At 38.1% G+C, this 9,765-nt stretch overlaps 1 long non-coding RNA gene across 1 annotated transcript; it reads left to right on the top strand.

The window, feature by feature from the left end:
* The first annotated feature begins 3,254 nt into the window (after positions 1-3,254).
* LOC149132632 (uncharacterized) lies at positions 3,255-8,517 on the top strand. Its single transcript, XR_016244231.1, has 2 exons — positions 3,255-3,996; positions 8,451-8,517. It is a non-coding gene; the product is annotated as an uncharacterized LOC149132632 (long non-coding RNA).
* The last annotated feature ends 1,248 nt before the right edge of the window (positions 8,518-9,765 follow it).

Below are 9,765 nucleotides of genomic sequence, written 5' to 3'. Positions count from 1 at the left end.
ACATAATTTGGTAAACACAGATTTTTTTTTCTTTCAACGAGTGGCTGTGTGGTAAGTAGTTTGCTTACCATCCATATGACTCTGGGTTCATTCCCACTGCGTGGCACCTTGGGCGAGTATCTTCTACTATAGCCTCAGGCCGACCAAAGCCTTGTGAGTGGATTTGGTAGACGGAAACTGAAGGAAGTCTGTTGTATATATGTATGTATTTATGCATGTGTGTGTATATGTTTGTGTGTCTGAGTTTGTCCCCTCACCATCGCTTGACAACCGATGCTGGTGTGTTTACGTCCTCGTAACTTAGCGGTTCGGCAAAAGAGACCGATAGAATAAGTACTAGGCTTACAAAGAATAAGTCCTGGGGTCGATTTGCTCGACTAAAGGCGGTGCTCCAGCATGGCCGCAGTCAAATGACTGAAACAAGTAAAAGAGTAAAATAGGTACAAACAAGGTTTGAAACTTACGAAAAGGTACTGGTCGATACATCGACGGTGTTCAACTAGTAGTTATTTTATCCATTACGAAAGGATGACAAACAAAATCGATCTCGGTAGAATTTGAAATCAGGACGTAAAGCTGGAAGAAATGTCGTTAAGCATTTTATCCGGCATGTTAATGATTCGGCCAGCTCACCGATATTGATAAATGAAAATTTAAAAGTGAAATAATACTTACACGTTGTAAGGGAGATAATTACAAACGGCACAATTTTAAACTTTGTTTTATTTTGAAATCTTTTTTCGTAATTTTACTAGTTTTAGCCCCTGGACTGCAGTCTTGCTAGGTCCATCATATAATCTCCAGTCTGTTACTTATTTTTATTGACCATTTCCTCGGAGTTAATGAACATAAGGAGACACCATAAAGACAGACACGGACACGGAGACGAGCACGTAGTTGTGTGTATGTGTGTGTTTGTGTGTGTGTATGCGAGAGAGAGAGAGAGAGAGTGTGTGTGTATGTGTGTGAGTGTGTGTGTGTGTGTGTGTATGCATGCGTCTGTGTTTGTGTGTATGAGCGTGCGTGAAAGCGTGTGTGCGACCGTGCGCGTGTGCGCGTGCATATGTATGTGTGTGTTCGAGTGTGTGTGTATGTATATATGTGTGTGGCGTGTGTGTGTATGTGTGTAAGTGGGCGTATGTGTACACATGCACCCATACGACAAACTTCTGAAGAGTTACATTTCTCTCATACAACTGCTTTTCTAACTTAGCTTATAATGTAATCGAATGATACAACAGGAGTCAGAATCATCTCCTCAAGTTTGAGAATTTTTTATTCACTCCTGGAAGAATGCATTAATTATTTCAGCCTGGCTGTGTTTGTAGACAGTTGAAAAGAATACTTTTAACACAAAAAAAAAAGAAAAAATTAAATGGTAGCATTGTAGTTGCGGGTGGGCCCCCCCCACCCCATTGTGGTTGCGAGTGGGCCTCCTTGTAATTGCGGGTGGGTTCCCTTAGTCTCCTGACAACCAATATTTTTAGACCCAGTCCGCCACTGGCTATAAGATTAGACTTTTCGCTGCATTCTATTGTTTTGTTTAACAAATTTGTTGTTTCTTTGAAGATGGGGGGTTTGTACTTGGCATTTCCTCATCGTATGTTAGAAATGAGGTCGTATTTATTCAACTTTCAAAAACGATAAACAGAAGTTTTAGTGGAAGAAGCGAGCTACAAAAAAAAAATCAAAAGAAAAACAAAACAATTTTAACCATTTTGATAAAATATTTTTGTTGTTAATTCAAATAACAGTGGAAACGATAAACATTTTAATTTTATATTTCAAGAGTTGACTCCCTTGTTTTACTTGATTTCCTTTCTCCTCACTCATTGTGCGCTTGTTTTCAAATGAAACTGTTTCTTATCTCCCCTTTTTACATATAGTTATCATAGCATCCACTTTACCGTTTGTTTTTCATGCAGTAGGCGTCACCAAGAATATTTCACTTAATCACTCTCTTCAATTTAGGCAGACGTTTTCACCTATCTGACATTTGACAAGACCACCCAAAATGAATAATATAAATTGCCCACACTTTTACGTAGGTGGTTTCTCAGACTTACAAGTTAGTAATTTACATGACCAATTTATTTAAGAACAATTTATATCAGATAGATAATAGGCGCAGGAGTGGCTGTGTGGTAAGTAGCTTGCTTACCAACCACATGGTTCCGGGTTCAGTCCCACTGCGTGGCACCTTGGGTAAGTGTCTTCTACTATAGCCTCGGGCCGACCAAAGCCTTGTGAGTGGATTTGGTAGACGGAAACTGAAAGAAGCCTGTCGTATATTATGTATATATATGTATGTATATGTGTGTATATGTTTGTGTGTCTGTGTTTGTCCCCACCCACCCCAACATCGCTTGACAACCGATGGTGGTGTGTTTAGGTCCCCGTAACTTAGCGGTTCGGCAAAAAGGGACCGATAGAATAAGTACTAGGCTTACAAAGAATAAGTCCTAGGGTCGATTTGCTCGATTAAAGGCGGTGCTCCAGCATGGCCGCAGTCAAATGACTGAAACATGTAAAAGAGTAAAAGAATAAAAGAGACAGTATGAGTTGTTGGCATCCCTTTTCTCGGGAGACAATGGAGTTGCGCATAAACTAATCCAGTGTAATTTAGAGTTAAAAGGTGTATGACGCGTGCAAGGGAAATAATTTACGAATACAACAGCAGGATTATTCTAAAGGAAGTGTATTTTGTAGCAAGTGGAGATAACTGTGATAAAGCAAGCGACGAAATAACAACACGACTTCTAACCATTCTCAGTTATCCATTTGGATGCTTGTAATTGCATAATGGTATTATAAGCTTACATACATACATACATACATATGCACACATACGCACACACGCATATCTGTATGCATACACACATACATGCCCACACGTCTATGTATAGCTACGAATGAGCGAGTTTTCATGAGCTTACCTAGCACACTAGAAACGGTAGTCCCATCACACACGAATCAAATGTCAATGTCTTAAAAATAGAATGACACGTTGGACAATGCAATCTCCGACACAATAGACACGGGAATGGAATGACACTGACTGACATCGTGGGTGACCTGAGGCAAAATAATGACTAATGTATGTGTATATAGTTGTAAAGCGGTGGAGGACAATGTTAGCTGCTATGGCATGGCTAGAGATAGAGGGAAAAGTTAATGACAAGAGGAAGCGTGAACAAGGAGTATGCTGAGACGTTCGTTAATAGCTGTAAGCGAGAAAGAGCCTGGACTACAGACAAATCCGTTGTAGTTCAGGCTTACACCACTAGAAGCCACTTGACCTTTAGGCATTAGTCTGCCGACCGAAGTCGTCATGTAAAGTCGACTTTTGCGATAGCTGAAACGGAGGAACAGGGTGCTTCCGTGAAATTCTGTTTTCTGTTGGGGAAAACGGCGTCTGGAACAGTTGTCATACTTCAAACAACTCACAAGAACGCTGCCATGAGCAAAACACAAGTTTATGAGTGGTTTCCACGTTTTAGGAATGGTCGCTTGTCACTTGAAAAGCAACTCGTTCAAGACGGCTGTCGACCTGCTGGATGAATGAAAACATCATGGGAATTCATGAACTGATCTTGGAGGACCGTCACCGCACAACTGACCGACTTGTTGATATGACTGGTGTGTCGTGGAGCTCCTGCCAACGAATTTTGAGCGAGGGATTGCGAACGAAAAGAGATGCAGCAAAATCTGTGCTTCGCTTGCTCAAGGAAGATCAAAAGCAGTCGCGACTGCATGCGTGTCGTGAACTGAAAGAACGGTTGGAAGTCGATTTGGAACTATTTTCGAAAGTCATCACTGGTGACAAAAGCTGGTGCTACGGAATTTGCAGATGTAGAAGAGGTGAAGAAAAAAAAACGGTGGAGGCGTTAAAAGGAATCACTTCGCAAGAGTTTCCAGCACTGCTTCGAATAGTGGAAAACGCATCTGGACCGATGCATTGCTTCAAATGGATAATACTTTGAAGGCGAGAAAAATGTAAACATGTAAAACTATATGAATAACATTATATTGCAAAATTCCGGTTTCTTTTGGGTACCCCCTCGTATATATATATATATATATATATATATATATATATATATATATATATATATATATATTCTTTTATTTGATTCAGTCATTTGACTGCGGCCATGCTGGAGCACCGCATTAAATGATTTTAGTCGAAGAAATCGACCCCAATACTTATTCTTAGTAAGCCTGTCTTCGTCTTCTGTTTTTCTGTAAATTTCAACAATATCTATCTATCTATCTATCTATCTATCTATCTATCTATATCTATCTATATATATATATATATATATATATACATATACAGATCCAATCCATCACTGGAACTGTAAAAATCTGTAAAACTTTCCAGAAGTTTATCATTTAAATATATGACATATTTTAGCATGTCTAGATAAGCAACTATATGCATGAGAATACATACATACATGCATACATACATGTATACATGCAGATATACATACATACATACATACATACATACATACATACATACATACATGCATACATACATACATACATACAAAAATACCCTGTTGATGTTGAAATACCAATGGATCTAGGTTAGAAACTGGCTCTTTATTGGCAATATATAAAACTGAATGACATGCATACATACATACATACATACATACATGCAATACATACATACATACATACATACATACATACATACATGCAATACATACATACATACATACATGCAATACATACATACATACATACATACATACATACAGCATACATACATACATACATGCATACATACATACATACGTACATGCATACATAGATACATACATACATACATGCATACATGCATACATACGTACATGCATACATACATACATGCATACATACATACATACATACATACGTACATACATACATACGTACATGCATACATACATACATACATACATACATGCATACATACATACATGCATACATACATACATACATACGTACATGCATACATACATACATACATACATACATACATACGTACATGCATACATAGATACATACATACATACATGCATACATGCATACATACGTACATGCATACATACATACATGCATACATACATACATACATACATACGTACATACATACATACATACATGCATACATACATACATACATACATACATACATGCATACATACATACATACATACATACATACGTACATGCGTACATACATACATACATACATACATACATACATACATGCATACATAGATACATACATACATACATGCATACATGCATACATACGTACATGCATACATACATACATGCATACATACATACGTACATACATACATACGTACATGCATACATACATACATACATACATGCATACATACATACATGCATACATACATACATACATACATGCATACATACGTACATGCATACATACATGCATACATACATGCATACATACATACATACATACATACATACATGCATACATACATACATGCATACATACATACATACATACGTACATGCATACATTCATACATACATACATGCATGCATACATACATGGTGGTTGTCTACTCCTTAAACAGAGTTTGACCACCTCCTGCACCTACACCTTAGCCCTTTCATGGCGTCTGATGTGGCTTTTTAAACCAGACAGTGTTTTGAAAAAACACCCACACAGATTGCACCTCTGATTTGCACTACCAATACCTGCAAGTAAGTTCTGCTCATTGTGGATCTTAACATGTCTTTTAAGACCCCCATTGGATTTGCAAACCCTCTGGCACACACCACATTCAAACGTGTGCACAGACATATAATCAGAATAGCTGGATGAGGTTTGTTTTCCATGGGTTCGCAGGTGAGATTTGAGGCCAGCCAAGGACAGACATGGTCTGTCACAGACTGTGCACACAAAAAGGTCCTTGTCATTCACCTTCTCAGTCTTTACATTTTTCCTTAAATGTCTCTTGAGCCCTGCTTGCATCATCCTGGCCTCTTCAAATGCTTTCACTCCACTCCACACCCTTGTTCGCCATCCAACTCGATCTGAAGCGAGGACTTCTATATCTTTTGGAGCCATTCCAATTGACTTCATAGCAGTCCTTATGCCATCCTTAAACCTTTTTTTAGGTTTATGCCGATAACGTTTCCCTTCTGCAAGCTCACCATAAAACAGCTGTTTCGGCATGCGTTCATCTGCCATTCGAACAATATGGCCACACCATCTCAATTGGTTGCTCAAAATCATGGCTTTAATTGAGGGGATGCCTGCAGATGCAAGGATATCTGTGTTTGGAGTAAAAGAATTCCATTTAATTCTTAAAATATGACGAAGGCATTTTTGGTGGAATTTTTCTAACATTTTAAAATGCCTTTCATAATAGGTCCAAGTTTCACAGGAATACAATAGGGATGTTAAGACAAATGATTTGTAAAGAGCCAGCTTTGTATTGTTATTTATATGTCGCTGGCTCCAGACGCGTGACTCCAAGCCACCAAATGCTTTTGCTGCCCTTTGAATTCGCAGGTGTATTTCCGTATCAAGATTTCCATCGTCTTGAACAGAGCTTCCCAGGTAGACAAATGAATTGACAACCTCAAGTAACTTTCCCTTAACAAAAATTTTAGGGGAGTTACAAACAGCACCATACGCAGGTTGATACATTACAACTGTTTTTTTCAGATTGATGGTCAGGCCAAAATCATCACAAGCTGCATCAAATGCAGATACAAGGGATTGCAGACCCGATTCAGAATGACTAACCAGATCGCAATCGTCAGCATACAAAAATTCCCTAATAAGTGAAGTAAAAACCTTCGTTTTAAACTTCAGTCGGGTCAAATTAAAAACATTCCCCGTTGTTCGATATTTTATGTAGATACCCTCCTCAGAGTTTTGAAAGGAATGTGACACCACAACGGCAAAGTATATTGCAAAGGGGGTGGGTGCATCAAGGTCTCCCTGCTTTACTCCATTTTCCACAGCAAAAGATTCAGAAAGCCTACCACCAAAATTAACCCTAGCTCTCATATCCTGATGCAAAGCCTTGACCATGTTTATAAACTTTTCTGGGCAACCAATTTTCCCCAGAATTAGCCACAGAGCACTTCGATTAACAGTATCGAATGCTTTGCTCAAATCAACAAAGCAATGGTACAGAGCAAGATTCTGTTCAATGCACTTCTCCTGTAATTGTCTGACAGTAAAGATACAATCAGCTGTGCCCCTGGAGGAACGAAAACCACACTGAGACTCAGACACCATACTTGGAACTATAAAGGTATTTAAACGTTCTAACAAAATGCGGGCGAGCACCTTTCCAACCACAGACAAAAGGGAAATCCCACGAAAATTACCACAGATCCTTTGGCCCCGATTTATATAAGGAGACAAGAATGGCATCAATCCAGTCTTGAGGCACTTTCTCACTTCTCCAACAGTGACAAATTAAAATATTTAAGAGTTCTATCATTTTGTCACCCCCATATTTCAAGACTTCTGCACAGATTCCATCAGATCCTGGAGACTTGTTGTTATTCAGCTTATTCATAGCTAAATAAATGTCATTTAGAGTTGGTTCAAATGCCATCTCTTCTATAACTGGAAGTTGTTCAATTTTTTCTATTGTCCTCATATTAACGGATGATGGTCTATTCAAAAGTGCAGAGAAATGTTCTACCCAACGCTTATGAATAGAAGCGGTGTCAGTCAGAAGAAAACATCCATCTTCTGTTCTCGCTGGAGCTATTGAAGAAGATTTTGGACCATATACCTCCCTAACATAAGAATACAAACAACTGGCATCATTTCTATCAGCTGCTTCTTGTGCCCCTTTTGCCCTATCATTCCACCATTCCTGTTTAATTTTCCTTAGAGCAGTTTGCACCCTCCTTTTCAGCTTTCTGTAAGTTTCATTTGAGTTGGGATTCAATGACTGAGAGAGCAGTGTATTGCCTAAGTTTTGTTTTTCTAAAAGTAGATCATGAATTTCTGCTGATCTATCTGAGAACCAATCTCTGGATTTATGAGATTTAAATCCCACTGACGAACTTGCATACATACATACATGCATACATACATACATACATGCATACATACATACGTACATGCATACATACATACATACATACATACATACATACATACGTACATACTTGCGTGCGTGCGTGTGTATGTGTGCATACATATACATACACACATATATCTATACATAATAATTCTTTCTTTCTTGACCTCAAGGGCCAAGAATTTTAATATATTTCAAGGAATTTGACAGGGTCGGTAGGATTAGTTTTAGGTATTTGATAAAAGCAAGGATTCCTTTAAACCCCATGTGTTTTAGACGTCTTTTTACAATTTTGTGAAGTCTCTAATTTATGAATTTCTTTCATTCTTTTTTTTAATTTTTTTTTTTTAGTTAGTTATTGCATTTTTAGAAGGAGTCTGACAGCAAGAATATTTCAAAACCAAAGTTTAAGTTAAAGGTACGTAGTTTTGGTTCTGTCTTCATGTCTTCTATATTTGGCATATAATGTTTGCATATCTTAGAATCCCATGACCTGATTAGCTTCAACTCATTGTGATTCCTTCATAAGCAAACGTACAATGTTTTATTATGTCAGCTGAAAGCAGTCACATGATTAAGTTTACTGAGAATATTCTCTAGTGATGAAATTTCAAACGTCTTACGTGACTAATTGTTTTTTTTGTTTTTTTTTTTAGCAAAACATTTGGCTGCTGTAGATTGCACAGCCACATGCTTCCAAAAACATTTATTGTTTGATTGAGCCTAAGATCAAGTATAAAAATAGTTTGTCTTGTTTGTTTGTTTTTCCCCCCGTCTAAAAGACCAGTTGCGATCAAGAAACGAGCAGGTGCAGTCAAGAAGCAGAAGTGACGGACATGTTACTGACAAATGGGAACATGACACGAATGCAGTTTGAAAGGCCTTCACTAAGAGAAACCGAACGTTTCTGACTAACAGAAAATCAGGCAGAGACTGCATGAACTAACTTCTTTCTTAAGCCCAAGTTGTGTTACTTATATCCATATACAAATGTTCCCGCTGCTCACTTTTGTATTTTTTTTCATCCTTATACATACGAAATTCCCTTTGGTGACGCAGCAGTAATTTGACTTGTTGTTTCTAGTCAAAACAATAATTAAAAAAATGCTTCTTTGCCACACTTACACTAAATCTGTGAAAAACTAAACGACAAACATTTCGCTGTTTAATATGACAAAACTGATTCGTTTATCGTATGTTTACTGAGAATATTCTCTAGTGATGAAATTTCAAACGTCTTACGTGACTAATTGGTTTTTTTTTTTTTTTTTTAGCAAAACATTTGGCTGCTGTAGATTGCACAGCCACATGTTCATTCTAACAAAAAGAAAACAAACACTATGAATTGAATAAGCAGTAAATTTTTCGGCATACCTATACAAGTGTCAGTGGAAGCGTGTGGCTTAGTGGTTAAGGATGTTGGATTATGGTTTCGATTCCTCGACCAGGCGATGCGTTGTGTTCTTGAGTAAAACACTGCACTTCACGTTGCTGCAGTCCACTCAGCTGGCAAAAATAAGTAGTCCTGCGATGGACTGGGGTTTCGTCCCGGGGTGGGGGGAATATATGTGCCACAGAAATCGGGCACTATGCCCTATGAGTCTCTTTCTTTCTCTCTTTCTCTCTTTCTCTCTCTCTCTCTCTTTTTCTTTCTCTTTCTCTCGTC

This window comes from Octopus bimaculoides, chromosome 14, assembly GCF_046866305.1.
Source record: "Octopus bimaculoides isolate indiv1 chromosome 14, ASM4686630v1, whole genome shotgun sequence".
NCBI classification, from domain to species: domain Eukaryota; kingdom Metazoa; phylum Mollusca; class Cephalopoda; order Octopoda; family Octopodidae; genus Octopus; species Octopus bimaculoides.
This window is presented reverse-complemented; position numbering and strand designations above follow the sequence as displayed.